The 27,900-nt window shown below is 40.3% G+C and overlaps 1 non-coding gene and 1 pseudogene across 1 annotated transcript; both read right to left on the reverse strand.

Moving 5' to 3' along the window:
* Positions 1-852: 852 nt before the first annotated feature.
* LOC129397269 (metastasis-associated protein MTA3-like) lies at positions 853-27,112 on the reverse strand (annotated as a pseudogene).
* LOC112439134 (U6 spliceosomal RNA) lies at positions 25,853-25,957 on the reverse strand. The gene has a single exon (XR_003027439.1). It is a non-coding gene; the product is annotated as a U6 spliceosomal RNA (small nuclear RNA).
* Positions 27,113-27,900: the final 788 nt, after the last annotated feature.

Below are 27,900 nucleotides of genomic sequence, written 5' to 3' on the forward strand. Positions count from 1 at the left end.
CTCTTCCAACCTCTGCCTGTTATCCAGTTCCAAAGTCACTTCCACATTTTGGGGTATGTTTACCCGAACAGCTCCATTCCTGGTACCAATTTACTGTATTAGTCTGTTCTCACACTGCTGATAAAGACACACCTGAGACTGGGTAATTTATGAAGTAAAGAGGGTTTTTTTGTTGTTTTATTTTGTTTTTTTTTATGTCAGTTTCACTCTTGTTGCCCAGGCTGGAGTGCAATGGTGCAATCTCGGCTCACCACAACCTCTGCCTCCTAGGTTCAAACAATACTCCTGCCTCAGCCTCCTGAGTTGCTGGGATTACAGGCATGCCCCACCACGTTCGGCTAATTATTTTGTATTTTTAGTAGAGATGGGGTTTCTCCATACTGGTCAGGCTGGTCTCAAACTTCTGACCTGAGGTGATCCATGCACCTCAGCCCCCCAAAGTGCTTGGATTACAGGCGTGAGCCACTGCACCTGGCTGGAAAGAGGTTTAATTGAGTCACAGTTCAGCAGGACTAGGGAGGCCTCACGAAACTTACAATCATGGTGGAAGGGGAAGCAAATCCACCCTTCTTCACATGGTGGCAGCAAGGAGAAGTGCAGAGTGAAAGGGAGAAAAAACCCTTATAAAACTATCAGATTTCATGAGAACTCACTCACTATCATGAGAACAGGATGGAGGTAACCACCCCCATGATTCAATTACCTCCCACCTGGTCCCTCCCATGACACATAGGGATTATCAGAATTACAATTCAAGATGAGATTTGGGTGGGACACAGCCATACTACATCAACCATCCTTAGGGGTTATCTTGTTGCACTACCTAGTAGGTAAAAGTGCTTATGGGCTTTGTAGGCAATTCCATCATAAAACCCCGTGGGATAGGATCACCTCCCACCAATCTTTTGCTGAGCAGTATTCTCTGATAAGATAACAGAAGTTTTTAATGCTTTGATTTTTTTCAGATTGGCATGATACAAATAGCAACAGACAAAAATAATGTTAAAAAATAAACCAAATAAAAGGTTGTACACAATAACTTACATTTATTACAAACAAACAAACAAAAAAAGGAGCGAGAGGAAATGGTCAGAAGCACAACATATAAGATTAAGAATTTTAAAGCAGTGGCTGGGCATAATGGCTCACACTTGTAATCTCAGCACTTTGGGAGGCCGAGGTGGGAGGATGACCTGAGGTCAGGAGTTCAAGACCAGCCTGGCCAACATGGTGAAACCCTGTCTCTACTAAAAATACAAAAATTAGCCAGGCGTGGCAGCAGCCACCTGTAATTCCAGCTACTCAGGAGGCTGAGGCAGAAGAATCACTTGAACCTGGGAGAGGAAGTTTGTAGTGATCCATGATCATGCCACTGCACTCCAGCCTGGGTGATACAGTGAAGCCCTGTCTAAAAAAAAAAAAAAAAAAGCTTACATTCTGCCCTAATGGCAGCATAAATTAATAGCTACAAGTGGCCATCTTGCTGCCTGCTTCAGCCAGAGGATACTTTTGAATAAATGGAGAGCAAATTTTGTGAAAAACACAGTATGAAGGAAGAAAGCTTGGTGAGTTTTCACTGCAGACTTTGTACTGACAGTGTTTTGGAGTGGCATCCCTTGAATGGCCTGGCAGTATTTCTAACATGAGAGTCCTCTGTAATTGGGCTAGGAGATAACTTTTCTTCTGACTGGGTGGGCATTTTCAGGTCTCCATATTTTTCTCAATAAAGCCAACAAATTGCACTGCATATTAGGTGGGCCCCAAGAATACTACTGGTTAGACTGTGTAGCACAGCAGCCCTCCCAGGCTTGCACTACAAGGGGATTCTGAGGCAGGAATGTCAACCTCATGGTTTCACTCATAGCACCAGGCTTGCCATTGCTGGTAGATATTTGGTTGGGATTTGGTTTCCTGTAAATTGGGATATATACTTGTTTCAGCTTACTCTCAGTTTCTGCTGCTTTTAACCATTTCTGTTGCACATATCTGTCAGTAGTTCTCCACAAGAAATAACACTCAGTGATGCTAGTCAATGATTTCCAAGGGAAAAATTTTTGGCATATGTCGTTGAAGTCTTTGCCATATTTTTTCCAGTACCTCTTCGAATAAGCTAGCTTAAGAGGCTGACCATTCTTCCAATTTATCTCTGCATAAAACAGCTTCTTCAAGTGGTACTGAGACACTAATTGCACTGCTCAAATCATAGCTATGTCTACACAATGTATTGATAGCATGAAAGAAGGTGATGTCTTGGGAAGCTGCAGCAGTACTCATATGCAAACTAGGCTGCCTCAAAGAACTGCTGCAATCGAGAGGTCTAGGGAGTGTCCCAATAGTACTTGCTACAATTAAAAACTGGTTAATTGATCAATCTTTAAGTGGGCTATTTGGATCCCCAAACTTTAACTTTCCATTTTCACTGTTCCCTCTCATCTGATTCTCCTTCTATGAGCATTTCTGGGACATCTACTTGATATCTAGGTCCCATTCTGAATTCACCTTCATCAGCTAATAGCATTTTCGATGAGGGGTCATGATCAATAAGTAGAAGAAAGTATCCTTTTTATGAAGATATGACAATATTGATTCTGTCTCATTCATAAGCCAACACTGCATTTTCCCCTAATATGTGTTGAAGGCAAAGATTCATATTGGGGTGACAAAGAAAGTAACTTATGTTTTGATTGATGTTTCTGAGTATTGGTCAAGTAAAGGTCAACTATTGTTTCAGATTCTTCCTCAATTTCTTTAGCATGCTTCTCCATAAGCATTATCAGTGTGTTCGAAATATCACGTAATCTGTAAAAGCATACTACTTTTGCTTCCATGTTGCCACTTGCAGTCTTGTCGAGATTTTCTATCCTGATTATTTATGGATTGCTGGAGGAATTCTCAAAGTAGACAAAATCTCCTACCTGGTACATGTTGGCCGCCATGTCTGCCAGCCCCCGCTCCTGTTCACCGGGTCCCAGTTGAACCCCATTGCCACTACTGCAGCCTCACGGGGAAGGTGCTCTGGGAGGGGGAAGAGAGGGAACAAGGGAAAGAATGGGAAGGGGATGCTGAGTGGTCTAAAATGTTTTTATATGTTTTTTTGAATTCAGTTTGCCAGTATTTGGTTGAGCAATGTTGCTTCCATATTTATAAAGATATCGCTCTGTAGTTTTCTTTTCTTGTCATGTGTTTGTCTTGCTTTTATATCAGGGAAGTACTGACATCAAATATTGAGTTAGAAACTGTTCCCTCCTCTTTTATTATTTGCAAAAGCTTATGAAGAATCAGTAGTAATTCTTCTTCAAACGTTTGGTAGAATTCACCAGTAAATCTGTATAGTCCTGGGCCTTTTCAAAAGTTTTATTACTAATTCAGACTCTTGTTATTGATCTTTTCAGATGTTCTATTCCTTTTTCAATTAGATTTGGTTGTTTGTATGTTTCTAGGAATTTGTCTATTTCATCTAAGTTATCTACTTTTTTGGCTTATAATTGTTCATAGTATGCCTAATGTCTTAGTTGGCTTGGGTTGCCGTAACAAAATATCACAGACTGTGTGACTTAAACAACAGAAATTCATTTCTTACAGTTCTGGACTTTGGGAAGTCCAAGATCAAGGTCCTAGCTGATTTACTTCCTCTTGAGGGCTTGCTTCCTGACTTACAGACAGCCACTATCTTGATATGTCCTCACAAAGCTTTTCTTTGGTGCATGCGTGTAAAGAGAGAGCACTAGAAAGAAGACAGAGATGAGATCTCTCCCTCTTTTTTAATTTTTTTTTATTTCCGTAGGTTATTGGGGAACAGCTGATGTTTGGTTACATGAGTAAGTTTTTTGGTGGTAATTTTTGAGATTTTGGTGCACTCATCACCTGAGCAGTATACACTGTACACAATTTGTGGTCTTTTATCCCTCATCCCCTTCCCACCTTTTCCCCCTGAGTATCCAAAATCCATTTTGTCCTTCTTATGTCTTGGCATCCTCATAGCTTAACTCCCACATATGAGTGAGAACATACAATGTTTAGTTTCCCACTCCTGAGTTACCTCACTTAGAATAATAGTCTCCAATCTCATCCAGGTCACTGTGAGTGCCATTAATTCATTCCTTTTTATGGCTGAGTAGTATTCCATCATATATATATATATATTCACACACACACACACCAGTTTTGCGTCTTTTTTTTTTTTTTTTAGACAGGGTCTCATTCTGTCACCCAGGCTGGAGTGAAGTGGCACAATCACATCTCACTGTAACCTCCACCTCCTGGGTTCAAGTGATTCTCATGCCTCAGCCTCCTGAGTAGCTGCGATTACATATGTGCACCACCATGCCTGGCTCATTTTTTTGTATTTATTTTTAGTAGAAACAGGGTTTCACCATGTTCGGCAAGCTGGTCTTGAACTCCTGACCTCAAATGATCCATCTGCCTCAGCGCCCCCAAAGTGCTGGGATTTCAGGCGTGAGCCACTATGCCCAGCCTTATACCAGTTTATTTATCCACATGTTAATTGATGGGCATTTGGGTTGGTTCCATGATTTTACACTTGCAAATTATGCAACTAAAAACATGGGGGTGCAAGTATCTTTTTCATATGATGACTTCTTTTTCTCTGGGTAGATACCCAATAGTGAGATTGCTGGATCAAATGGTAGTTCTACTTTTAGTTCTTTAAGGGATCTCCACACTGTTTTCCATAGTGGTTGTACTAGTTTACATTCCCACCAGCAGTGTAGAAGTGTTCCCTGTTCACTGCATCCATGCCAACATCTATTATTTTTTGATTTTTTGATTATGGCCATTAATGTAATACCATTATGGTATCACATTGTGGTTTTGATTTCCATTTCCCTGATCATTAGTGACGTTGAGCATTTTTTCATATGTTTGTTGACCTTTTGTATATTTTCTTTTGAGAATAGCCCAATTTTTGATGGGATTGTTTGTTTTTTTCCTTGCTAATTTGTTGTAGATTCTGGGTATTAGTCTTTTGTCATATGTATAGATTGCAAAGATTTTCTCCCACTCTGTGGGTTGTCTGTTTACTCTGCTGACTGTTCCTTTTGCCATGCAAAAGCTCTTTAGTTTAATAAGTCCCAGCTATATGTCTTTGTTTTGTTACATTTGCTTTTGGGTTTTTGGTCATGAAATCCTTGCCTAAGCCAATGTCTAAAAGTGTTTTTCCAAAGTTATCTTCTAGAATTTTTATAGTTTTATGTCTTAGATTTAAGTCCTTGATCCATCTTGAGTTGATTTTTGTATAAGGTGAGAGATAAGGAGCCAGTTTCATTCTCCTACGTGTGGCTTGCCAATCTTCCCAGCACCATTTGTTGAATAGAGTGTGTCCTTTCCCCACTTTATATTTTTGTTTGCTTTGTCAAAGATCAGTTGGCTTCGTTTCTGGGTTCTCTATTCTGTTCCATTGGTCTATGTTCCTATTTTTATGCCAGTACCACGCTGTTTTGGTGACTATGGTCTTATACTATAGTTTGAAATCAGGTAATGTGATGCCTCTAGATATGTTCTTTTTGCTTAGTCTTGCTTTGGCTATGGAGGCTCTTATTTGGTTGCATATGAATTTTATAATTGTTTTTTCTAATTCTGTGAAGAACGATGGTATTTTTATGGGAATTGCATTGAATTTGTAGATTGGTTTTGGCAGCATGGTCATTTTCACAATTTTTTTTTTTTTTTTGAGACACAGTCTCACTCTGTCATCTGGGCTGGAGTGCAGTCACATGATCTTGGCTCACTGCAACACTTGAACCCTGGGTTCAAGTGATTCTCATGCCTCAGCCTCCTCAGTAGCTGGAATTACAGGTGTGCACTACCACTCCTGACTAATTTTTATATTTTTAGTAAAGAGGGGGTTTGCCATGTTGGCCAGGCTGGTCTTGAACTCCTGGCCTCAAGTTAGCCACCCACCTCAGCCTCTCAAAGTTTGGGGATTACAGGCCTGAGCCACTGCACCTGGCCATTTCACAATATTGATTCTACCTATCCATGAGCATGAAATGTGTTTCCATTTGTTTGTGTCATCTATGATATATTTCAGCAGTGTTTTGCCATTTTGCTTGTAGAGGTCTTTCACCTCCTTGGTTAGGTATATTCCTAAGCATTTTATTTTATTTTTTTGCAGCTATTGTAAAAGGGGTTGAGTTTTGTTGTTGTTGTTGTTGTTGTTGTTTTGAGACGAAATCTCACTCTATTGCCCAAGCTGGAGTACAGTGGCACAATCTCGGCTCACTGCAACCCCCACCTCCCAGGTTCAAGTGATTCTCCTGCCTCAGCCTCCTGAGTAGCTGGGACTACAGGCACATGCTACCATGCCCAGCTAATTTTTTTTGTATTTTTAGTAGAGACGAGGTTTCACTATGTTGGCCAAGCTGGTCTTGAACTCCTGATTTCGTGATCTGCCCACCTCGGCCTCCCAAAGTGCTGGGATTACAGGTGTGAGCCACCACACCTGGCCGTGGTCGAGTTCTTAATTTAATTTTCAGCTTGGTTGCTGTTGGTGTATAGAAGAGCTATTGATTGCATACATTGATTTTGTATCCAGAAACTTTGCTGAATTCTTTTATCACTTCTAGGAGCTTTCTTGAGGAGTCTTTATGGTTTTCTAGGTAAAGGATCATATCATCAGCAAACAGCAACAGTTTGACTTCCTTTTTACCAATTTGTATGTCCTTTATTTCTCTCTTTTGTCTGATTGCTCTGGCTAGGATTTCCAGTCCTATGTTGAAGGGGAGTGGTGAGAGTGGGCATCCTTGTCTTATTCCAGTTCTCAGAGGGAATGCTTTCCACTTTTTTTTATTCAGTATTATTTTGGCTGTGAGCTTGTCATAGACAGCTTTTATTACATTGAGGTATGTCCCTTGTATGCTGATTTTGCTGAGAGTTTTAATCATAAAGGGATGCTGGATTGCGTTGAATGCTTTTTCTGCATCTATTGAGATGATCATGTGATTTTTGTTTTTGATTCTGTTTAAGTGGTGTATCACATTTATTGACTTGCATATGTTAAACCACCGCTGCATCCCTGGTATGAAACCCACTTGATCATGGTGGATTATCTTTTTGATATGTTGTTTGATTTGGTTAGGTAGTATTTTGTTAAGGATTTTAACATCTATGTTCATCAGAGATATTGGTCTGTAGTTTTTGTGTCCAGAATTGGTGGGTTCTTGGTCTCACTGACTTCAAGAATGAAGCCAAGTACCCTTGCAGTGAGTGTTACAGTTCTTTAAGGCGGCATGTCTGGAGTTTGTTCCTTCTGATGTTCGGATGTGTTCCGAGTTTCTTCCTTCTGGTGGGTTCGTGGTCTCGCTAGCTCAGGAGTGAAGCTGCAGACCCTCCCGGTGAGTGTTACAGCTCTTAAGGCGGGCGTCTGGAGTTGTTCCTTCCTCCCTGTGGGCTCGTGGTCTTGCTGGCTTTAGGAGTTAAGCCGCAGACCTTCGCCGTGAGTGTTACAGCTCATAAAGGCAGTGTGGACCCAAAGAGTTAGCAGTAGCAAGACTTATTGCAAAGAGCGAAAGAACAAAGCTTCCACTGTGTGGAAGAGGACCCAAGCAAGTTGCCACTCTGTGGAAGGGGACCCGAGCAGGTTGCCACTGCTGGCTCCGGCAGCCTGCTTTTATTCTCTTATCTGGCCCCACCCACATCCTGCTGATTGGTAGAGCCGAGTGGTCTGTTTTGACAGGGCACTGATTGGTGCATTTATAATCCCTGAGTTAGACACAAAGGTGCTTCATGTCCCCACCAGATACAGAGTGTGGACACAAAGGTTCTGCAAGACCCCACCAGAGTAGCTAGATACAGAGTGCCGACTGGTGTATTTACAATCCCTTAGCTAGACATAAAGGTTCTCCATGTCCCCACCAGACTCAGGAGCCCAGCTGGCTTCACCCAGTGGATCCCCCACGGGGCCTGCAGGTGGAACTACCTGCCAGTCCCGAGCCATGCGCCCACACTCCTCAGCCCTTGGGTGGTGGATGGGACTGGGCTCTTGGAGCAGGGGGCAGCACTCCTCGGGGAGGCTCAGGCGGCACAGGAGCCCACGGAGTGGGAGGGAGGCTCAGGCATGTCGGGCTGCAGGTCCCGAGCCCTGCCCCGTGGGAAGGCAGCTAAGGCCTGGCGAGAAATTGAGCACAGCAGCTGCTGGCCCAGGTGCTAAGCCCCTCACTGCCTGGGGCCGGTGGGGCCGGTGGGGCCGGCCGGTGGTTCCGAGTGCGGGGTCCGCTGAGTCCACGCCCACCTGGAACTCGCGCTGGCCCTCAAGCACCAGGCGCAGCCCCGGTTCCCACCCGCGCCTCTCCCTCCACACCTCCCCGCAAGTTGAGGGAGCCAGCTCCGGCCTTGGCCAGCCCAGAAAGGGGCTCCCACAGTGCAGCGGGAGGCTGAAGGGCTCCTCAAGTGCCGCCAAAGTGGGAGCCCAGGCAGAGGAGGCGCCCAGAGCAAGTGAGGGCTGTGAGCACTGCCAGCACACTGTCACCTCTCATTTTCTTTTTCTGTTATGTCTTTTCCTGGTTTTGGTATTAGGGTTATGCTGGCTTCATAGAATGATTTGGGGGGAGGGTCCCCTCTTTCTCTGTCTTGTGGAATAGCATGAATAGGATTGGTACCAATTCTTCCTTGAATGTCTCTTAGAATTCTGCTGTGAATTCGTCTGGTCCTTGACTTTTTTTGTTGTTGGTAATTGTTGCTATTACCATTTCAGTCTCTCTACTTGTTACTGGTCTGTTCAGAGTGCCTAATTCTATCTGATTAAAGCTAGGAAGGTTGTATCATTCCAGGACTTTATCCATCTCTTCTAGGTTTTCTAATTTATGCACATAAAGGTGTTCATAGTAGCCTTGATGATCTTTTGTATTTCTGTGGTGTCAGTTGTAATAGCTCCCATTTCGTTTCTAATTGTGCTTATTTGGATTTTCTCTCCTCTTGGTTAATCTTTCTAATGGTTTATCAAGTTTATTTATCTTTTCAAAGAAGCACTTTTTGTTTTGTTTATCTTTTGTATTTTTTTGTTTGTTTCAATTTCATTTAGTTCTGCTCTGATCTTGGTGATTTCCTTTCTTCTGCTGGGTTTGGGTTTAGTTTGTTCTTGCTTCTCTAGTTCCTTGAGGTATGACTTTAGATTGTCTGTGCTCTTCCAACCTTTTTGATGTAGGCATTTAGGGCTATGAACTTTCCTGTTAGCACTGCCTTTGCTGTATTCCAGAGGTTTTGATTGGTTGTGTCACTATTGTCATTCAGTTAGAAGAATTTTTAAATTTTCATCTTGATTTCATTTTTGACCCAGTGATCATTCAGGAGAAGGTTAATTTCCATGTATTTGCATGGTTTTGAAGGTTCCTTTTGGAGTTGATTTCCAGTTGTATTCCACTGTGGTCTGAGAGAATACTTGAATTCAATTTCAATTTTCTTACCTTTATTGAGGCTCGTTTTGCAGCCTATCATATGGTCTTTTGGAGAAAGTTCCATGCACTGTTGAATAGAATGTATATTCTGTGGTTGTTGGGTAGAATGTTCTGTGTATATCAGTTAAGTCCCTTTGTTCCAGGGTATTGTTTAAATTTATTGTTTTTTGTTGACTTTCTGTCTTGATGACCTGTCTAGTGCTGTCAGTGGAGTATTAAAGGCCCCCACTATTATTGTGTTTCTGTCTATCTTATTTCTTACTTCTATTAATAATTCTTTTACAAATTTGGGAACTCCAGTGTTAGGTGCATATATATTTAGGATTGTGATATTTTCCTGTTGGACAAGATCTTTTATCATTATATAATGACCCTCTTTGTTTTTTCAACTGCTGTTGCGTTAATGTTTGTTTTGTCTGATATAATAACAGCTACCCCTGCTTACTTTTGGTGTCCATTTGCATGCAATGTCTTTTTCCATTCCTTTCCTTAAGTTTACGTGAGTCCTTTTGTATTAGGTGTGTCTCTTGAAGGCAGCAGATGGTTGGTGAATTCTTATCCATTCTGCAATTCTGTATCTTTTCAGTGGAGCATTTAGGCCATTTACATTGAACGTTTGACTGAGATGTGAGCTATCATTCCATTCATTATGCTATTTGTTTCCTGTATATCTTGGGTTGTTTTTTTTTTAATTGTATTTTTGTCTTGTAGGTCTTGTGAGATTTATGCTTTAAAGAGGTTCTGTTTTGATGTGTTGCCAGGATTTGTTTCAAAATTTAGAGCTCCTTTTAGCAGTTCTTGTAGTGCTGGCTTGGTAGTAGTGATTTCTCTCACCATTTGTTTGTCTGAAAAAGACTGTATTTTTCCTTAATCTACAAAGTTTAGTTTCACTGGGTACAGAATTCTTGGCTGATAATTGTTTGTTTGTGAAGGCTGAAGACAGGGCCCCAATCCCTTCTAGCTTGTAGACTTTCTCTGAGAAATCTGCTATTAATCTGATAGGTTTTCCTTTATAGGTTACCTGGTGTTTTTGCCTCACAGCTTTTAATATTTTTTCCTTCATCTTAACTTCAGATAAGTTGATGACAATGTGCCTGGGCAATGATCTTTTTGTGATGAGTTTCCCAGATGTTCTTTGAGCTTCTTGTATAATGTCTAGTTCTCTAGCAAGGCCAGAAAAGTTTTCCTTGATTTTTTTCCCCCAAATACACTTTCCAAGCCTTTAGATTTATCTTCTTCCTCAGGAACGCTGAAGATGCTTAGATTTGGTTATTTAATATAATCCCAGACTTCTTGGAAGCTTTGTTCATATTTTCTTATTCTTTTTTCTTTGTCTTTGCTGGATTGGGTTAATTTGAAAACCTTGTGTTTAAGCTCTGAAGTTCTTTATTCTGCTTGTTCAATTCTATTGCTGAGACTTTTCAGAGCATTTTGCATTTGCATAAGTGTGTCCATTGTTTCCTGAAGTTTTGATTGATTTTTATTTATGCTATCTTTTTCATTGAATATTACTCCCTTCACTTGTATCATTTTTTGGATTTCCTTACATTGGGCTTCACCTTTCTCTGGTGCCTCCCTGATTAGCTTAATAACTAACCTCCTTCTGAATTCTTTTTCAGGTAGATCAGGGATTTTTTCCTGGTTTGGATCCATTGCTGGAGAGCTAGTATGATTTTTGGGGGGTGTTAAAAAACCTTTTTTTGTCATATTACAAGAGTTGGTTTTCGGGTTCCTTCTCATTTGGGCTTTGTCAGCAGGAACATCTCAGGCTCAAGGCTGTTGTTCAGTTCCTTTTGTCCCACGGGGTGTTTTCTTGTTGTAGTACTGTCCCCCTTTTCCTAGGGATGTGGCTTCCTGAGAGCTGAGCTATAGTAATTGTTATCTCTCTTCTAGCCATCCAGCAAGCCTACCAGGCTCTGGGCTAGTAGACTTGCTCTAGTAGACAGGCTCTGGGGGTTGTCTGCACAGAGTCCTATGATGTGAACAATCTGTGGGTTTCTCAGCCATGGATACTGGCACCTGCTCTGGTGGAGGTGGCAGGGGTATCAAATGGACCCTGTGAGGGTCCTTAGCTTTGGTTGATTATTGCACTATTTTTGTGTTGGTTGGCCTCCTGCTGGGAGGTGGTGCTTTCAAGAGAGCATCAGCTGTGGTAGTATGTGGAGGAACAGGTGGTGGGAGAGGCCTTAGAACTCCCAAGAGTTTATGTCCTTTGTCTTCAGTTACCAGGGTGGGTAGGGAAGAACCATTAGGTGGGGGCAAGACTAGGTGTGTCTGAGCTCAGACTCTACTTGGGTAAGTCTTGCTGCGGCTCCTGTTGGGGGTGGGGGTGAGGTTCCTAGGTCAATGGAGTTTTGTTTCCAGGAGGATTATGGCTGCCTCTGCTGTGTCATGCAGGTTGTCAGGGAAGTGGGGGAAAGCTGTCAGTCACAGGCCTCACCCAGCTCCCACCCAACCCAAAGGGCTGATCTCACTTCCACCACGCTCCCACCCCCAACAGCAACAAGTCTGTTTCCAGGCCGTGGGCCAGCAGGACTGAGAACTTGCCCCAGGCTACCCACCTCCCAGCTGTGAAAATAACTAGGGCTTTCCTTCCTCTCCCACCTGTGGAGTATGCACACCAGATTCACACCCTCCCCCAGTTTCTGGCCAGGAGGCTTCTAAATTGGTTCAAATTGTTACAAAGTTCAGCTGGTGCTTTTCTTCTCCCTGTGGCCTTTTCCCAGTGACTCTGGTAGCTCTCCTCAAGGATGCCTGTGAGGTGAGGCAGAAATGTCTTGCTAAGGGACCCAGCAAGCCCACAGAGATTTTTCTGCTGCTTCCTCTACCTCTGTATTTCACTCAGCTCTCTAAATTGACTCAGCTCCAGGTAAGGTCAGAATCTTCTCCCATAATCTAGACCTTCAGGTTCCCCAGTGGGGATGTATGTTCATGGATGAACAATCTTCCTTTCCCACTTGCAGAGTTCGGGCACTCACAGTATTTGGGGTGTCTCCAGAGTCTTGCAGGAACAATCCACTTCTTTCGGAAGATATATGGGTTCTCTTGGCTTTCCTAATATATTTCTACAGTCATACTGGAGCAAAAGTTCACAGTACAAGCCTCCACAGGCTGTTGTGTCTGTCCAAGTGGGAGCTTCAATCTAGTCCTGCCTCCTGTCTGCCATGATCTCATCTCTCCTTCTTTTTCTAAGTCCACTAATCCCATGATGAGGGCCCAAGCTCATGACCTAACCTAACCCTATTTACCTTACCCTAACCCCATCTTTAAATATCATCATATTGAGAGCTAGGGCTTCAGCATGTGGATTTAGAGACAGTGAGGGGGAACATTCAGTCAAAAACACCTTATAATATGTTTTGTTTTGTAAAGTTATTAATAGTGTCCCATTTTTCATTTCTGATGTTAGTAATTGTAGTCTGTTTTTTCTTTTCTTTCTTTCTTTCTTTTTTTTTTTTTTTTGGATACAGAGTCTTGCTCTGTCACCCAGGCTGGAGTGCAGTGCTGCAATCTCGGCTCACTGCAACCTTGCTTCCTGGGTTCAAGTGATTCTCCTGCCTCAGCCTCCCAAGTAGCTAGGATTACAGGTGTGTGCCACCACACCTGGCTAATTTTTGTATTTTTAGTAGAGACGAGGTTTCACCATGTTGGCCAGGCTGGTCTCGAACTCCTGACCTCAGGTAGTCCACCTGCCTCAGCCTTCCAAAGTGCTGGGATTTCAGACATGAGCCACCACACCCAGCTGAGGTTTTTTTTTTTTTTTTCCTTGCCTGGTGAGATTAGCTAAAGTTTTGTCAATTTTGTTGGTCTTTTCAAAGAACCAACTTTTGGTTTTACAGATTTTCTCTATGGTTTTTCTATTTTCTATTTCCTTTATTTTCTCTGTAATATTTATTATTTCTTTTCTTCTGTTTGCTTCGGATTTGCTTTTTTTTTTTTTTTTTTTTTTTTTTTAGCTCTTTAAGACAAAGTTTTGGTTTTGATTTGAGATCTATCTTTTTTTTAAAAAAATAGGCATTTCTAATTATACATTTCCCTCTAGGCACTATTTTTACTGCATCTCCTAAGATCTGGTGTACTGTGTTTTTATTTTCATTTATCTCAAGGCATTTTCAAATTTCTTTTGTAATTTACTTTTTGACCTTTAATTATTTACAACTGTGCTCAATTTTCTTATACTTGTGAAATTTCCAAATTTTCATGTTATTAATTTCTAATTTCATTTCACTGTGGTCACATAGTATAATTTGTACCATTACAGTCTTTTATACTTTATTAAGACTTGCTTTATGGTGTAACATATGTTTTATCCTGGCAAATGTTACTCGTGTGCTTGAGAAGAATGTGTATTATTTTATTAATAAATGGAAGTTCTTTAGATCTCTGGAAACTGGATTATACCTTGTTCAAGTCTTCCATTTTTTGGAAGACATTCTGTCTAGCTATTCTAACCACCATTGAAAGTGGGTTAATTAATCTCCAACTACTGTTGAATTGACTGTTTTCTCCTTCAATTCTGTTAGAATTTGGGGTTGTTTGGTGCATATATGTTTATAATTCTTACATGTTTTTGATCAATTAACTCTTTTTTTTTTGAGACAGTCTCACTTTGTTGTTCAGGCTATAGTAGAGTGGTACGATCTCAGCTCACTGCAACCTCCACCTCCCGGGTTCAAGTGATTCTCTTGCCTCAGCCTCTTTAGTAGATGGGATTACAGGTACATGCCACCATGTCTGGCTAATTTTGGTATTTTTAGTAGAGACAGGGTTTCTCCATGTTGGCCAGGCTGGTCTCAAACTCCTGACCTCAAGTGATCCACCCGCCTTGGCCTCCCAAAGTGCTGGGATTACAGGCATGAGACACCATGCCTGGCCGATTAACTCTTTTATCATTGTAAGATGTCCTTCTTAGTCTTTAGTAATAATTTTTTGTCTTAAAGTCTACTTTAATAATATAGTCATTCTAGGTCTCTCTTAGTTACAGTTTGACTGGTACATCTTTTTTCATACTTTTATTTTCAACCTCTTTGTGTCTTTAAATCTAAAGTCTCTCATAGACAGCATATAGTTGAATCTTGCTTTTAAATCAGCTAATCTCATTTTTTTCTTTTTTTGAGACAGAGTTTCACTCTTGTCACCCAGTCTGGAGTGCAATGGCAAAATCTCGGCTCACTGCAACCTCTGCCTCCTGGGTTCAAGTAATTCTCCTGCCTCAGCCTCCCAAGTAGTTGGGACTACAGGCACCTGCCACCACACCTGACAAATTTTTTTTTTTTTTGTATTTTTAATAGAGACGGAATTTCACCATGTTGGCCAGACTGGTCTTGAACTCCTGACCTCAGGTGATCCACTCATCTCAACCTCCCAAAGTGCTGGGATTACAGGTGTGAGCCACTGCACCTGGCTGAATCTCTTATTTTTAATTTGAATGTTCAACCAGTTTACATTTAATGAAATTGCTAATAATGTAATGTTCTCATTTGCCATTTTTCTACCTGTTTTTTATATGTTTCATGTCTTTTTCAATCCTTCCTTTATTAATACCTACTTTTGTGTTATATATTTTCTAATGTATTGTTTTAATCCATTGTTTCTTTTACTGTATTTATTTTTATTTTCTTTTTTAAAATAATTTTTAATTTTCAATTTGTGTGGGTACACAGCAGCTGTATATATTCATGGGTTACATGAGATGTTTTGATAGAGTCATGCTATGTGTAATAATCACATCATGGAAAATGGAGTATCCGCACTCTCAAGCATTTATCCTTTGTGTTACAAACAATCCAGTTGCATTCTTTTAGTTATTTTAAAATGCACAATTAAATTATTTAATTTTTTTCTTCAACTTTCAATTTTAAGTTCAGAGGTACATGTGCCAGATGTGCAGGGTTTTTTTACATAGGTAAATGTGTGCTGTGGTGGTTTGCTGCATGGATCATCCCATCACCTAGGTATTAAGCCCAACATGCATTAGCTGTTTTTCCTGAGGCTCTGCCTGCCTTCACCCCTGCTCCAACAGGCCCCAATGTGTGTTTTCCCCTCCAGTATGTCCCTGTGTTCTCATCATTTAGCTCCTACTTATAAGTGAGAACATGTGGTGTTTGGTTTTCTGTTCCTGCATCAGTTTGCTGAGGATAATGGCTTCCAACTCTATCCATGTCCCTGCAAAGGACATGATCTCATCCTTTTTGTGGCTGCATAGTATTACATGGTGTATATGTACCATATTTTCTTTATCCAGTCTATCGTTGATGGGCATTTAGGTTGTGTTCATGTCTTTGCTATTCTTAATAGAAAATGCACAATTAAATTATATTAATGGTAGCCACCCTGTTGTACCGTCAAATACTAGGCCTTATTTATTCATTTTAACTTTTTGATACCTATTAAGGATCTCACCTCCTCCTATCCCCCACTAACCTTCCCAACCTCTGGTAACCATCCTTCTACTCTCTATCTCAATGGGTTCAATTGTCTTTATTTTTAGGTCCCACAAATAAATGAGACCACGTGATGTTTATATTTCTGTGCCTGGCTTATTTCACTTAACATAATGAATTTTGGTTCCATCCATGTTGTTGCACAGGGATCTTATTCTTTTTTATGGTTGAATAGTACTCCATTGTGTATGAGAATCACATTTTCTTTATCCATTATCTGTTGATAGACACTTAAATGCTTTCAAATCTTGACTATTGTTAACAGAGCTGCAACAAGCATGGGAGTGTAGATATCCCTTCGACACACTCATTTCCTTTCTTTTGGGTATATCCTCAGTGGTGGGATTGCTGAATCATATGGTAACTCTATTTTTCATTTTTTGAGAAACCTCCAAACTGTTCTCCACAGTGGCTGTACTAATTTACATTCCACCAACAGTGTACAAACGTTCCCTTTTCTCCACATCCTAGCCAGCATTTGTTATTGCCTGTTTTTGAAGCCATTTTAAGTGGGCTGAGATGACATCTCATTGTAGTTTTGATTTGCATTCCTCTGTGATCACTACATTGAGCATCTTTCATAGGTCTGTTTGCCATTTGTATCTCTTCTTTTGAGAAATGTCTTTTCAAATCTTTTGCCCATTTAAAATTGGATTATTAGTTTTTTTTACTTTTTTTTTTTGTCACCCAGGCTGGAGTGCAATGGTGCGATCTCGGCTCACTGCGACCTCCACCTCCTGGGTTCAAGCGATTCTCCTGCCTCAGCCTCCCGAGTAGCTGGGATTACAGACATGTGCTATCACGCCCGGCTAATTTTTGTATTTTTAGTAGAGATGGGGTTTCACCATGTTGGCCAGGCTGGTCTCTAACTCCTGACCTCTGGTGATCCACCCGCCTTGGCCTCCCAAAGTGCTGGGATTGCAGGTGTGTCCCACCATGCCTGGCCAGATTTTTTTTTTTTTTGACAGAGTTGGTTGAGCTACTTATATATACTTGTTATTAATCCCTTGTTAGATAGGTAGTTTGTGAATAATTTTTCCCATTCTGTGGGTTGCCTCTTTCCTTTTTGGGTTGTTTCCTTTGCTATACAAAAGCTTTTTAACTTGATGTGATCCCATTTATGCGTTTTTGCTTTGGTTGCCTGTGCTTGTGGGGTATTACTCAAGAAATCTTAGTGCAGTCCAATGTCCTGGAAGTTTCCCCAATGTTTTCTTGTAGTAGTTTCATAGTTTGAGGTCTTTAAGTCTTTAATCCATTTGGATTTGATTTTTGTATATGATGAGAGATAGGGGTCTAGTCTCTTTCTTCTGCATATGAATGTCCAGTTTTCCCAGCATCATTTATTGAAGAGACTGTCTTTTCCCTAGTGTATCTTCTTGGTACCTTTGTCGAACATGAGCTCACTGTAGGTGTGTGGATTTGTTTCTGGGTTCTCTATTCTATCCCATTGGTCTATGTGTCTGTTTTTATTCTAGTACCATGATGTTTTGGTTACTATAGTTGTGAAGTATAATTTGATGCCAGATAATGTGCTTCCTCCAGTTTTGTTCTTTTTGTTTAGGATAGCTTTGGCTATTCTGGGTCTTTTGTGGTTCCATATAAATTTTAGGATTTTTTTTTCTATTTCTGTGAATAATGTCATTGGCATTTTGATAGGGATTGCATTGAATCTATAGATTGCTTTGGGTAGTATGGACATTTTAACAATATTGATTCTTCCAATCCATGAACATGAAATATCTTTCCAGTTTGTGGTGTCCTCTTCAATTATTTTCATCAGTGTTTTATAGTTTTTATTATAACGATCTTTCACTTCTTTGATTAATTTCTAGGCATTTAATTTTATTTGCAGCTATAGTAAATGAGATTACTTTTTAAAATTTCTTTTTCGATTTGTTCACTGTTGGCATATAAAAATGCTATTGATATTTGTATGTTGATATTGCACCCTGTAACTTTACTGAATTTGATTATACGTTCTAACAGTTTTTTGGTGGAGCCTTTAGGTTTTTCCAAATATAAGATCACATAATCTGCCAACAAGGATAATTTGATTTCTTCCTTTCCAATTTGGATGCCCTTTTCTTTTTCTCTTGTCTAGCTGCTCTATCTAGGACTTCCAGTATTATGTTGAATAACAGTGGTGATAGTGGGCATCCTTGTCATGTTCCAGATATTAGAGGAAAAGCTTTCAGTACCCCCCCACCCCCCAGTTAGTATGACATCTGCTATGGATCTTTTGTGTATGGTTTTATTAGGTTGACGTATGTTCCTTCTGTACCCAGGTTTTTGAGGGTTTTCTTTCATGAAGAGATGCTGAATTTTGTCAAATGGGTTTTCAGCATTGATGGAAATGATTGTATGGTTTTTGTCCTTCATACTGTTGATATAATGTATCACATTGATTATTTTGCATATGTTGGAACCATGATTGCATCCCTGGGATAAATCCCACTTGGTCATGATGAATCATCTTTTTAATGTATTGTTAAATATGTATTTAGTTGAAGATTTGTGCAGCAGTATTCATCAGAGATATGGACCTGTAGTTTTCTTTTCTTGAGGTATCTTTGGTGTTGGTATTGGGGCAATAATAGCCTTGTAGAATGAGTTTGGAAGTAGTCACTTCTCCTTGATTTTTCAGATAGTTTGAGTAAGATTGGTATTAGTTCTTCCTTGAATGTTTGGTGGAATTCAGTAGTGAAGCCATCAGGTTCCGAGCTTTACTTTACTGAAAGACTTTTGATTATGGCTTCCATCTCATTAATTGTTATTGATCTGTTCATGTTTTGGATTTCTTCATGGTTTAACCTTTGTAGGTTGTATGTGTCTAGAAATTTGCCCATTTCTTCTAGATTTTCCAATTTATTGGCTTATTGTTGTTCACAGTAGTGACTTATGATCCTTTGAATAGCTGCAGAATCAGTTGTTGTGTCTCCTTTTTCATCTCTGATTTTATTTATTTGTATCTTTTTTTTTCTGAGCTAATCTGGCTAAATTCTTGTCCATTTCGTTTAACTTAAAAAAAAAAACCAACTTTTTGTTTTGTTGATCTTTTGTATTGTTTTCTTCATTGTAATTTTATTTATTTCTGCTCTGATCTTTTTTATTTCTTCTGTTAATTTTGGATTTGGTTTGCTCTTGATTTTCTAGTTCTTTAAGATGCTTTGTTAGGTTGTTTATTTGATGTTTTTCTTTTTTTAATGTGGGCATTTATAGCTATAAACTTTCCTCTTTAGTGCTGCTTTTGCTGTATCCCATAGGTTTTGGTATGTTGTGTTTCCATTAGCATGTGTTGCAAGAAATTTTTTAATTTCCTTTGTAATTATTTCATTGACCTACTGGTCATTCAGAAGCATATTGTTTAATTTCCACGTTAATCTTTTTTGGCTGTGTCCCCACCCAAATCTCATCTTGAATTCCCACATGTCGTGGGAGGGACCCCATGGGAAGTAATTGAATCATGGGGGCAGGTCTTTCTTGTGCTGTTTTCATGATAGTGAATAAGTATCATGAGATCTGATGGTTTTATAAGGGGGAGTTTCCCTGCACAAGCTTTCTCTGTTTGCCTGCTGCCATCCGTGTAAGATGGGACTTGCTCCTCCTTGCCTTCCATGATGATTGTGAAGCCTCCCAATCCACGTGGAACTGTAAGTCCAACAAATCTCTTTCTTTTGTAAATTGGCCAGTCTTGGGTATGTCTTTATCAGCAGCATGAAAACGAACTAACATATTAAATTGGTACCAGTAGAGTAAGGTGCTGCTGAAATGATACCCAAAAATGGGGAAGCAACTTTGGAACTGGGTAACAGACAGAGGTTGGAAAAGTTTGGAGGGCTCAGGAGAAAACAGGAAAATGTGGGAAAGTTTGGAACTCCCTAGAGGCTTGTTGAATGGCTTTGTCCAAAATTCAGATAATGATATGAACAATGAAATCTAGGCTGAGGTGGTCTTAGATGGAGATGAGAAACTTGTTGGGAACTGGAGCAAAGGTGACTCTTGTTATGTTTTAGCAAAGAGACTGGTGGCATTTTGCCCCTGCCCTAGAGATTTGTGGAACTTTGAACTTGAGAGAGATGATTTAAGGTATCTGGCAGAAGAAATTTCTAAGCAGCAAAGCATTCAAGAGGTGACTTGGGTGCTGTCAAAGGCATTCAGTTTTAAATGGGAAACAGAGCATAAAAGTTCAGAAAATTTGCAGCCTGACAATGCAATAGAAAAGAAAAACTCATTTTCTAAGGAGAAATTCAAGATGCCTGCAGAAATTTGCGTAAGTAACAAGGATCCCAATGTTAATCCCCAAGACAATGGGGAAAATGTCTCCAGGGCATCTCAGAGACTTTTGCAGCAGCCCCTTCCATTACAGGCCTGGAGGCCTAGGAGGAAGAAATGGTTTTGTGGGCCAAGCCCAGGGTCCCATGCTGTGTGAGGTCTAGGGACTTGGTGCCCTGCATCCGAGCCACTCCAGCCATGGCTGAAATAGAGATTGGGCCATGGTTTCAGAGGGTGCAAGCCTCAAGCCTTGGCAGCTTCCACATGGTATTGAGTCTATGAGTGCACAGAAGTCAAGAATTGGGTTTTGGAAACCTCCATCTAGGTTTCAGAGGAAACCTAGAAGAAGTTTGCTGAAGGGGTGAAGAAGTTTGCTGAAGGGGTGAGGCCCTCATGGAGAACCTCTTCTAGGGCAGTGCAGAAGGGAAATGTGGGCTCAGAGCTCCCACACAGAGTCCCTACCTGGGCACCACCTAGTGGAACTGTGAGAAGAGGGCCACCATCCTCCAGACTCCAGAATGGAAGATCCACTGACAGCTTGCACCATACACCTGGAAAACCCACAGACAATCAACACCAGCCCATGAAAGCAGCTGGCAGAGATGCTGTACCCTGCAAAGCCACAGGAGCAGAGCTGCCCAAGACCATGGAAACCCACCTCTTGCATCAGCATGACCTGGATGAGAGACATGGATTCAAAGGAGATCATTTTGAAACTTTAAGATTTGACTGTCCTGCTGGATTTCAGACTTGCATGGGGCCTGTAGCCCCTTAGTGCTGGCCAATTTCTTCCATTTGGAATAGGTGTATTTACCCAATGCCTGTACCCTACTGTATCTAGGAAGTAACTAGCTTGTTTTGATTTTACAGGCTCATAGGTGGAAGACCTTGCCTTGTCTCAGATGAGGCTTTAGACTATGGACTTTTGAGTTAATGCTGAAATGAGTTAAGACTTTGGGGGACTATAGGGAAGGCATGATTGGTTTTGAAATGTGAGGACATGAGATTTGGGAGGGGCTGGGGTGGAATGATATGGTTTGGCTGTGCTGCCACCCAAATCTCATCTTGAATTCCCATGTGTTGTGAGAGGGACCCCATGGGAGGTAATTGAATCATGGGGCAGTTCTTTCCTATGCTGTTCTCATGATAGTGAATAAGTCTCATGAGATCTGATGGTTTTATAAGGGGGAGTTTCTGTACACAACTTCTCTCTTTTTGCCTGCTGCCATCCACGTAAGACATGACTTGCTCCTCCTTGCCCTCCACCATGATTGCAAGGCCTCCCTAGCCATGTGGAACTATAAGTCCATTAAACCCTTTTCTTTGTTTTTTTTTTGAGATGGAGTCTAGCTCTGTCCCCAGGCTGGAGTACAGTGGCATGATCTCAGCTCACTGCAACCTCCGCCTCCTGGGTTCAAGAGATTCTCCTTTCTCAGCCTCCCGAGTAGCTGGGATTACAGGCACGCGCTGCCACACCCAACTAATTTTTGTATTTTTAGTAGAGACAGAGTTTCACCATGTTGACCAGGATGGTCTTGATCTCCTGAACTTGTGAACTGCCCACCTTGGCCTCCCAAAGTGCTAGGATTATAGGCATGAGCCACTGTGCCTGGCCCATTAAATTTCTTTCTTTTGTAAATCGACCAGTCTTGGGTCTGTCTTTATCAGCAGCATGAAAATGGACAAATGCACATACAAATACTAAACATGTATTTGTATAGTTTCCAAAATTCTTCTTCTTCTTCTTCTTCTTCTTCTTCTTCTTCTTCTTCTTCTTCTTATTATTATTATTATTATTGAGATGGAGTCTTGCTCTGTTGCCCAGGCTGGAGTGCAGTGGCGCGATCTCCGCTCACTGCAAGCTCCGCCTCCCAGGTTCATGCCATTCTACTGCCTCAGCCTCCAGAGTAGCTGGGACTACAGGCGCCCGCCATGATGCCTGGCTAATTTTTTTTTATTTTTAGTAGAGACGGGGTTTCACTGTGTTAGCCAGGATGGTCTTGATCTCCTGACCTCGTGATCCACCCGCCTTGGCCTCCCAAAGTGCTGGGATTACAGGCGTGAGCCACCGCGCCCAGCCCTTTTTATTGATTTCTAGTATGATTCTGTTGTGGTCAGAGAGGATGCTTGATATTATTTCAATTATTTTGAATATTTTAAGACTTGTTTTGTGACCTAACATATAGTGACCTAACACATAGTTTATCTCTGAGAATAATCCATGTACTGAGGAAAAGAATGTGTATTCTGCAGCCATTGGATGAAATGTTCTGTAAATATCTACTAGATCCATTTGGTATATAGTACAATGTTTCTTTGGGCCATGGCCCAATGTTTCTTTGTTGATTTTCTCTCTGGAAGATCTGTTCAATGCTGAAAGTGGGGTGGTGAAATCTCCAGTTACTATTGTATTGGATTCTCTCTCTCTCTCTAGCTCTGATAATATTTGCTTTATATTTCTGTGTGCTCCAGTGTTGGGTGCAAATATATTTCAAATTGTTATATTCTCTTGCTGATTTCATGCCTTTATCATAATATCTTGACCTTCTTTGTCTCTTATAGTTTTTTTCTTGAAATCTATTTTGTCTGATATAAGTATAGCTACTTTTGCTCTTATTTGGTTTCCACTGGTGTGAAATATATTTTTTCCAGCCCTTTATTTGCATTCAATGTTTGTGTTTGTAGGTGAAGTGCATTTCTTGTAGGCAACAGATTAATGGGCCTAGTTTTATTTATTTATTTTTAATCCATTCATTTACTCTTTTTCTTTTAATTGGAGAGTTTAATTCATTTACATTCAGTGTTATTATTGATAAGTAAGGACTTATTCCTGCCATTTTATTATTTGTTTTCAGGTTGTTTTGTGGTCTTCTCTTCCTCCTTTCTTTCTTGTCTTCCTTTTAGTGAAGATTATTTTCTCTGGTGATATGATTTCATTTCTTGCTTTTTATTTTTTGTGTACTTACTGTATGTTTCTCAATTTGAGGTTACCATGAGGCTTGCAAATACTATCTTATAACCCATTATTTTAAACTGATAACAACTTGACACTGTTTGCATAAACAAACGAGCCAAAAGAAAACTAATACACTATGTCTTAACTTCATCCCCCTGCTTTTTAACTTTTTATTGTTGCTATTTATATCTTACTGTACTATGTCTTAAAACGTTGTAGTTATTATTTTTGATTGGTTCACTGTTTTCTTTCTACTTAAGATAAAAGTAGTTTACACACCACAGTTACAGTGTTATAATAATCTGTGTTTTTCTGTGTACTGACTATCACCAGTGAGTTTTGTACTTTAGATGATTTCTTCTTGATCATTAACATCCTTTTCTTTCTGAATGAAGTACTCCCTTTAGCATTTCTTGTAGGACAGGTCTGGTGTTGATGAAATCACTTGGCTTTTCTTTGTCTGGGAAAGTCTTTATTTCTCCTTCATGTTTGAAGGGCAATTTTGTGGGATATACTATTCTAGGGTAAGAATTTGTTCTCTTCAGCACTTTAAATATGTCATGCCACTCTCTTCTAGCCTGTAAGGTTTTACACTGAAAAGTCTCCTGTCAGATGTACTAGAGCTTCATTGTATGTTATTTGTTTCTTTTCTCTTGCTGCTTTTAGGATCCTTTCTTCATCTTTGACCTTTGGGAGTTTGATTATTAAATGCCTTGAGGTAGTCTTTGGATTAAATCTGCTTGGTGTTCTATAACTTTCTTATACTTGGATATTGATATCTTTCTAGGTTTTGAAAGTTCTGTTATTATCCCTTTGACTAAATTTTCTATCCCTATCTCTTTCTTTACCTCCTCTTTCAGACCAATAACTTTCAGCTTTTCCCTTTTGAAGCTATTTTCTAGATTCCGTAGGTATGCTTCATTGTTTTTTATTCTTTTTTCTTTTGTCTCTTCTGAATATGTATTTTCAAATAGCCTATCTTCAGCCTCACTAATTCTTTATTCTGCTTGATCAATTCTGTATTAAAAGACTGATGCATTCTTCAGTATGTCAATTGCATTTTTCATTCCAAGATTTCTACTTATTCTTTTTAATTATTTCAATCTCTTTGTTAGATTTATCTGATAGAATTCTGAATTCCTTCTCTGTGTTATCTTGAATTTCTCTGAGTTTCTTCATTATAGCTATTTGGAATTCTGTCTGAACGGTCACATATCTCTGTTTCTCCAGGATTGGTCCCACATGCCTTATTTGCTTCTTTTGGTGAGATCATGTTTTCCTGGATCATCTTAATACTTGTAGATCTTCTGAGTCTGGGTATTGAAGAGTTAGGTATTTATTGTAGTCTTCACAGTCTGGGCTTGTTCATACCCATCTTTCTTGGGGAGGCTTTCCAGCTATTTGAAAGGACTAGGGTTTTGTGATCTAAGCTGTATCTGCTTTAGGAGGCAGCAATGCTCTGGGTCTTGCAGACTCATAGAGGTACTACCTTGATGTTCTTGGACAAGATCTGAAAGAATTCTCTGTATTACTAGGCAGAGACTCATCTTCTCTTCCTTTACGTTCTCCAAAACAAAGAGAGTATCTCTTTCTCTGTTCTGAGCCACCTGGAGCTGGGGATGGAGTGACACAAGCACCCCTGTGGCCACCACCCTTAGGACTGTGCTGGGTCAGACCTAAAGCGAGAACAGCACTGGGTCTGGCCCAAGGCCTGCTGTAACCACTCCCTGGCTACCACTTATGTTCACTCAATGCTCTAGGGCTCTACAATCATTAGCTGGCAAAACTAGCCAGGCCTATGTCCTTCTCTTCAGGGCAGCAAATTCCCCCAGGTCTTGTGTGGGTTGGGGGGGCCATCCAGGCACCAAGAACTAGAGTAAAAAACCTTAGAACTCTACCTAGTGTTCTGTTGTGCTATTTTTGAATTGTTTTCTTAGTGGGTGTATGTTAGCCAGGATTCTCCAGAGAAACAGAAACAATGGGCTATAGAGATATGTAGGAGGAGATTTATTATAGGGATTGACTCATGGAACTATGGAGGCCAAGAAGTCCAATGATATACTGTCTGCATATTTCCTGGGAAACCAGGAAAGTCAGTGGTATAATTTAAGTTCAAAAGCCTGAGAACAAGACTACCTGATGACATAAGTCCCAGTCCTGAAAACTTTAATCCTGGTGTAGGGTGTACACTGGTGGAACTCTATTTCCTGAGAACTTGAGTTGTGGAGGGGTTGGAAGTCCTGAAGTCCAAAGGCCCAAGAACCAGTAGTTTCAATATCTGAGGGCAGGAGAAGCCGAATGTCCCAATTCAAGAAGAGAGAGAAAATTAACCCTTCCTCTGCCTTTTTATTTGATTCATGCCTTCAACAGATTAGATTATGTCCACCCACATGGATGAGGGTGGATCTTCTTTGCTCAGTCTGTTGATTCAAATACTAACCTTGTCAAGAAACACCTTCACAGACACACCCATAAATAATTCTTTAGCAGCCATCTGGGCATTCCCATTCCTTAGGCCAGTCAAGGTGACATATGAAATTAATCATCACAGGTTGCTGTTAGAATTACAACATCATAATTTATAACAATCTATTTCAAGTTAATGCCAACTTAATTACAATAATATACACAACTTTGTTCCCATATAGCCCATCCCCTTTCCCCTCATTTTTTGTTGTTATTGTCATGCAAATTATAATACATAATTCCAAATTTAGATATCCTACACTTTACTGATCATCTCCAGTACATTGTGTGCCCTTGGATACAGAAAAAATATGAAATGCTTTGCAAATCTTAAGTCATCCTTGCACAAGGGCCATACTAGTCTCTCTGAATTGTTCTAATTTTGGTATATGTGTTGCTGAATTGAGCACAATGTAATCCGATTTTACCATTAAAAACTTCACTCTGACAGCGTGAAAAATGGATTAAAGAGGAGGCCAGTGTGGAGGTAAGAAGACTGATACAAGATGCTGGAGTAAACAGATAAAAGATGATAGTAGTCTAAACTGGAGTTCAATACTGAAGTGTTAGAGAACAGAGGCTGACGACAAATTTGAAAAATGTTAAAGATATAATATTAACTAGCTATGGTGACTGAATGTAGGGTTGAAGAAAATAGAAGAGGAAAAATGTTTAGCTTTCTGCATCATGTAACTGAAGGGATATGGTGCTATTCATAGAAACAGATAACATTGAAATAGGAGCTTTGGGAGAAAATGCAACAAGCTCAGTTTTAGACCTTTTGAATTTGTGATACTTGTTGGATATTCAAATGGAGACTAGAGATGATCAACAAAGAGTGCGATATCTAGATTTGAAACTAAAGTGAGCAATATGAACTGTGAGTATAGTATAGATTTGAGTGATTAGTATGTAGATAGTAATAGAAGCCTAGTAAGTTTATTAGAATGCCCAGTAAGAGTGAATATAGTGATAATAGAAGAAGAAGAAGGATGGAATTCCAAGGAACAGTAATATTTGAGTTTGAGGAAAAGATTCTTCCCAAAAAAGAGAAGGAGAAGCCCTAGAAGTACCTGGACAAGCAGGAGAGTGTGTTGTCATGAAAGTTGAAGGAAGAAAGTATTTCCGGAATCAAGGTGCCACAGAAAATAAGGACTACAATGTTTTCATTGGATTTAACAATAAAGAAATTCATTAATAACTGTGGTACATTAAAGATAGCTGTAAATTATTTGCTGTTCTCTCTATCAAGAAGTGAAGTCTATTTGCTTTCTTTTGAATCTGGGCTGGATTGGACTTGTATTGACCAATGTGGCAGAAGTGAGGTTCTTTAATTTCTGAGGCTGAGCAGCTTCTATTTTCACAAAGTTGAAATTGTTCCTCTTGAAATTCAGCCATCATGTTGAGAGAAGCCCACATGTAGAGAGGCCAGGAGGAGAAGGACTAACTTGTAGCTGAGTTCCCAACCAAAAGCAAACACCATCTGCCAGCCATGTCAATGAGCCATAGTGGATGTTCCAGCTCAGTCAAGCCTCCAGGTGACTGCAGTTCTGTGCAGAACAGAGGAATTGTCTAACTGAGCCTTGTCAACCCACAGAATCATGGCAGATAATCAGTGGTGTCTGTTGTTTTAAATGACTAAGTTTTGAGGTAGTGTGTTACTCAGCAATTGACAACCTATTTTCTTACTATTTTGTAAAGTCCATAAGAGCAGCTGTCCTGTTGGGGAACTGCAGGTGTAAATTGCAATGGGTTGAAGAGTGACTTGAAGGATAGAAACTGGAGACATCTATTTTAAGAAGTGGACTGTGAAAGACAGGAGCTATTTCGAGTGGTATTGGAAGAAGTTCTGTATTTGACAAAGGATGTTTTGTTTGTTTTTAATAGGAAAAACTTAAACGGTATTTAAGAAGGGGTTAGTTAGGTGGTGCCTCATGCTTATAATCCCAGCACTTTGAGAGGCTGAGGCAGGAGGACAGCTTGAGTCCAGGAGTTCAAGACCAGCCTGGGAAACACAGTGAGAACTCATCTGTACAAAAAAAAGCCAAAATCTTAGCCAGGCATGGTGGTACATGCCTGTAGTTCCAGCTATTTAGGAGATTAAGGTGGAAGGATCATGTGAGCCCGAGAGGAGGTCGAGGCTGCAGTGAGCCATGACTGCACCATTGCACTCCAGCCTGGGTGACAAAGTGAGACTCTGTCTCAAGAAAAGAAAAAAAAAGTGTTAGTTTAAGGAAAAAACATTGAAGACACAGGAGAGATGGGTTAATTGATGGAGCAAGGTTCCTGAGGAGACAGGGAAAATGCTGTCTTATTCAGATGCCCCTAGAAAGGATCTGATTGGTTTCATTAG

This window comes from Pan paniscus, chromosome 13, assembly GCF_029289425.2.
Source record: "Pan paniscus chromosome 13, NHGRI_mPanPan1-v2.0_pri, whole genome shotgun sequence".
NCBI lineage: Eukaryota > Metazoa > Chordata > Mammalia > Primates > Hominidae > Pan > Pan paniscus.